We start from the raw sequence: 6000 nt of genomic DNA on the forward strand, positions 1-6000 counted from the left end.
AGTTGATGGGCATCAAGGGGAGCTTTACATTTATAAAGCTTCCCTTAGCAAAGCAAATCTGTTTGGCATAAAAGGCATTCATATTACAATTCTGCTGTTGTAATGCTTGACAGGACAAGGGAAAAAAAAACAAAAAATCAGGGAGCCATTGAACTAAAGCTAAAACTGGAGGAATATGATCTCTCCGGTTAGTTCTCATCAGAACTCTGGCTGCAGCATTTTGGATCAGCTGGAGGCTTTTCAGAGAATTTTGGTGGGCGGCCCAAAAATAAAGAATTACAGTAGTCATGTAGTAGTAACAAATGCACGGAGCAGTTTTTTCTGCATCATTCTCAGACAGGATGTTCCTATTCTTTGCAATATTTTGATAGTGAAAGAAGGCAGTTCTAGAAACATGTTTTATAAGCAAGTCAAAGGGAACATTCTGATTAAAAGAAAAAAACTTAGAACAAAGTTCCTCACTGTAGTACTAGAAGCCAAGGAAGTGCCATTTAGAGCAAGTATATTGCAAGACAGTTTCCTCCTGAAGCGCTCAGGTCCAAAGATTGAGAGTAATCCCAGTCTTTATGTCTTTGAGACATGCTTGTAGTTTAACCAACTGATTGGCTTCATCCGGTTTCACAGATAAGTACAGCTGAGTATCATCAGCATAGCAATGGAAACGTATGCCATGATGTCTAATAGTATTACCTAATGGAAGCATGTATAGATTGAAAAGAAATCCAAGCACTGAACCCTGTGGAACTCCATGACTTACTCTAGTGTGCAAATATTACCCGTTTACATGGACAAACTGGAATCTGTCATAAATATGTCATAAACATGATTTAAACCGGTCGAATGTAGTTCCTTTAATTCCAATAACACGTTCATGCTTTATTAAGGGTTGATTTAACATTACATTTTATTAGTGGTCCATATTATGTTGATGGACGACTTTGTCTGAACCGCATTTATAACAGAAATTTGTCTGCATAGTAACTGCATATAACCTTGACTGTGAAGTTTATTTAAGAACATATGTCTAACAGTAGTTTCATGTTTGACATTTAAAAAAACTCTCTACCTCAACTCAACCTGTTGCTAAGGAAAACCAAGACAAACTTTAAAGATTAGAGAAGGTTCCAAAATCTTTTCTTCCTCTTTCATCAATCATCTCTCGACCCCTCACATTCATGTTGTGTGCCTGTATGGTATATAGAGCCAAATATAACCCTGTTTTAAACTAGCTCTATGATAGCAGCTACAACAGAAAAATACTACTTATACACAAGTGCTTCAGTATTGATTATCTAATTATACTATATATAATAAGGTATTAGTCAGTGGGAAAAAAAACAGTACTAGAACTTTAGTATATTGCTGCAAATATTTGTGCACCGTTACTTGAGTGGGAATTTTCATGCAGGATTTTTTGCTAAGAAGTCACTCAAAAACAGGATCTGAACATTTCTTCCACCATTGTTCAATTCTGACTTTGTTGCAACCTGCTACAAGGCGATTGATTCTTAGACATACGCTTTAAGACATGGCTCACAAATACTAAAAAGAATTTTAAAATAGCTTTGCGCAGCAGCCTAGGAAATGTGACAGGAACAAGGCGAAACATTCTTTGGGGACCATTGGGCCACAGATAATAAGCTTTGTACATGACCAGACAACATCCAATGGAATTTTCAATATACTTTCTTTAAGCGTTTTCCAGAGAAACGCTGATGTTGAATCCACTTGGAGTTTGTAAAATTGTATACTATTGTACTAACCAGGCTGTCCCCTATTTCAGTGAATAACAAGCGGTTTTTTTTTTGCTCCATTTAACACACCTATAGACCGCTTGACTATAGGTGTGTAAGGAAGTGCAATGTTCAATTCTTGTATTCCCAGAAGCATCGAGCATCAAATCAAGTGAGTTGCATCACATGGCTGAATGAAGAAACAATATTAGTTTATTTTCTCATATTCCTTGTTTTTTATTGGCAGCTCTTTGCATCATGCTGTCTCCTATTAAAGTGTCTTTATCCAGTTTCTATTGACACAACATCCTTGTGAATGTCCTCTATCTCTGTTATTGAATATCTGAACAGGTATGCATGCTTTGTAAAGCTGACCGAAAAAGCGAATGAAGGCCTAATTTATCATTTCCAGTTAACAGAGTCATATTTCCATCCTGCTGCAAAATGGACAGGTCGTCATTTTGCCTGCAGCAAGCTGTCAGTGAGACTGAGGCCTGTGTGTGGCTGAATGTGTTAGTGTGAAAGCATCCATCCTGCCTTCAGCATCAGTCCCTTTCACTGCAGCCATAATTACCACTGTCTGAGGGTAACCAACAGTGGCGGATCTCATTATGCCATGATATGGGTCGCGTCTGCATATACAGGCACACATACACTGCCTATTTACATATGAATGTATCCAGTTTTGCACATACTCATCTGTCCACCCAGTCACTCACACACACACACATAAAAAACAAGCATTTACATACAAAAGAGTTAATGTGCAACACACACGTTACATAGTACACACACACACAGCAGCCTATTCAAACATGCACCTCACACATATTGGCTACTCATAAATTTAGACACTTCCGTCAGAAGGCCCTCGCCAGCCGACAGGGATATGAACCCAATATAGCATCCCAGAGATAAGCCAGTGACTCTGGAAGCAGAACTAATATTATTTGCACGGTGTCGAACGTTTATCTGGCACCGCCTGCAAAGTGATGGTTCGGTGTCACTTTTGTTTAATAATGATGTGCCAATAGTAATATGCCTGCTGGCTGGAAACCTATTACAGTTCAAAAGATTATCCAAATACAATCTAATTTGGAATATTGCATTTTGACAGGCTGTGACTAGAGGAGGTGGGATGGTAATGCGATATTTTTTCTTTCTTTTTTAAAAAATTCCAATTAACATTTTTAATGCTCAACAAACCAATGGTGACTGCAAATATGCAGAGGTGTTTGACAGCTCCGAATCTCCTGATGGGTTTCAGACAAAGGAGCGAGAGAAATAACTTTCGATAAGCAAACTTTTGATAAGCTTTGCAACGGTTTTGGGCTCTCCTGTCAGTTGACCTGAAATTGACGGCGTAGAAAAAAAAAAGAGGCTAATCTTATCTAAATATTGTGTAGGAGAGGAAACACTGTCAACCCCTTCAAACACAGAAATCTTTATTAGTCATCCATTATTCTTATCAGAGATGGCACAGGTACCTTCTGTTAAAGGGGGATAATCCTGCACGCGCCCTTCTTGGATATCACAAAGATTTACATTTAAGCATAAATTTAACTTTTACTGCTCGTTGAGATACACTGTTACAACATGTAAGTCTACAGAAAAGGACAAAATTAGCTTAAAGCAACAGTACAAGGCATTTACAGAAGACTTCCAGATCATACAACACATTTTCCTTACGATGCAATGATTATTAAAAATGCTATTTGCACTTTTAATGCACTTTATTAAGACCCGTCTATGCACACCTGCAGCCTTAGATTTAGCTGCCTTATTATCACCTTCCTCTCATAAATACTTAACCAAGATAGATCAACACAGCAGTCGGAATTGGGGGGAAAAAGGTAGCTTTTGCAAGTCATTAAAACTAAAATTAAAATCCCCCCCATATCATCTATCTAACATTGTTATATATCACCAACATCGAAGGTTTAATGTATTCCAAGAGTTTTTTTTTTGTGATAAAGCGTTTTAATTTACCCCCCTCTTCTCTTTTTTTTGCCCTCATACCTGCCCCCTCCTATACTCATCTCACTTACAGCCCTTCGCCTTTAGTCAGTTACTTCCTGCTTTTTGCATGACTCACCCTGTGACAACCGCCACAGAAGCAGAGAGTTGTGGTTTCAATCAAAGTGAGCGAGTGAGTATGAGTACATTATTATCAGAACCATAGAATTGTAAGATGAACCATCGCCTTCGTGGCCTCTGGTGGATGAGCGCTGAGTTTTTCATTTTCAGCACTTATTTCTTGTTACATTATCACTGCTGTATTTCTGAGGTCTTTTAAAAGTGGAGAACACCTGCTGCGTAGATAAACTGTTAATTTATGCACAGACAGCCTTTTCACAGGTTTGTTGTTGAGCTTATTTTTTTGCACTTGTAATAACAATTGGACTGAAAAACAACAACTGAAAAGTCTTAACCCATTAATGGCCTTTTTGACTTTTCTTTGTGTGTGCTTTGGGTGTCGTACTTTTTTCCAAACTTGCTTCATCATTCACTCACAGTTTTACATTATAGATTAATAAGATTATTCTTGTTGAACAGATCCAATGCATCCATCAGTGTTAGAATGGGTAATATAGAGATTAAAGAACACTGTGTAGACTAAGAAATGGTTTTGCATTTCAGTGCTAAACCTCAGAATATCCATCCATCTTCAATATCCAAGTCAGGGTTGCTGGGTTGCATCCCAGCTGTCATTGGGTGAAAATCCATCACAGGGCCACACAGAGACAAACAAGACAAACATCCAGCCATGCTCACACCTAGGAGACACCAATTAACTAGACATGCATGTTTATGGGTGGTGAAAGGATGCTGGAGTAGCTGGAGAGAACCCACACATACACAGTGAGAACATACAACCACACAGGTGGGATTTGAACCAGGAACCCTCTTGCTATGAGGTAATGGTGCTAACCACCACACCATTGTGCAGCCTTATTTGGTGTTACATATGGAGATTTGGCTAAAAGCTAATTTCCCCCTTTGTGTTTTTATTTACATCTTTAAAGTGACCAAATTTAACTTATTTTACTTATAGTCATTTAGATATCCAGGGTTGGGGAAAATAAACACAATGTTTCAGTTTATTCCTTGATTTCATGTATATTCATATACACAACAATGAACCATGCTTATGAACAGAAGAACTACTCGAGAGCAAACTGTTATTAATGTTGGCTGTGATATAAATGTTTATGTTTATGCATTTGGCATGTGCTTTTATCCAAAGCAACTTACAGGTAGGTGGATAGGATAAGGGGGTCTTGCCTAAGGACCCTTACTGGAGATAGTACTTTTCATACAGGGGATTTGAACGCTGGTCTCCCACATGAAAGGTGGAAATCATACCACTACAATATCCAGAAAGATGCCAAACACAGTTGGAATCTAGTAAGGATCCACCTTCCTTAGGCTTGGAAAGACAAAAAAGTTCTAGGTCACAACAACAATCCCACCCTCTCTTACATCCAACACACACATCCGATGAAAAACTAACATGGCTCCTAAATAGCTGGTAGCTCTGAGATGGCTGCTGAGTGGCCGCTGCTGAGGTCATTTATATTTTGCTGTCCTTTGATGAAACAAATTACGATGCTAATCACCTTATGGTGACAAGAGTGACACAAAAACATGCTACATTTAAATGTATATCAAACATAGATCCATCTTCTGTCCTTGCTAGCCACAACATGTGCAATGGATTGTGGGTGCTTAGTGAGCACAGAGAATACACCTGAAATTTCATTGCAATTTCACCAAGTAAAGGATTAAGTCCCTTGAAAAATTCTTGACATTGGAATATTTTTTCTGCCTTCATTACAGCTCGTTGTGAATGAAGCTGCATAGGTTCAGCTCCACCATTGAAAGTTTCTAAGTGAGCATGAGAAAAGGAGCAGTGGTAGAAAGTGGCCTGATTTGATTACCCCATGTGGAGGCCAAAGATTCTGAGGTTATGTGTGTCCACTGCATAATATTGAAGTTTATCAGCCAAGTTTGTGGTCTGGATTTCGTTCTTTTGATGACTGAAGTATTGTGCAAGTATTGGATCTGACTGAGCCATTAGATAGAATGCACGTTAGAGGCACTTCCACAGTGGCTTATTTTTTTCTTTTACATCCACCTGTCCTATGGGAATTTTTTTTTTCATTTATATATACTGAATTGCTCTCTGACTCTTAATGAAGATCACCCTTACTTTTACTCTATGAACCAGCTCAATAGTTGTTGATGATGCTTTTAGAACTACCAG

This window comes from Leuresthes tenuis, unplaced genomic scaffold, assembly GCF_036924035.1.
Source record: "Leuresthes tenuis unplaced genomic scaffold, fLeuTen1.0.hap1 SCAF_18, whole genome shotgun sequence".
In the NCBI taxonomy this organism is placed as follows: Eukaryota; Metazoa; Chordata; class Actinopteri; order Atheriniformes; family Atherinopsidae; genus Leuresthes; species Leuresthes tenuis.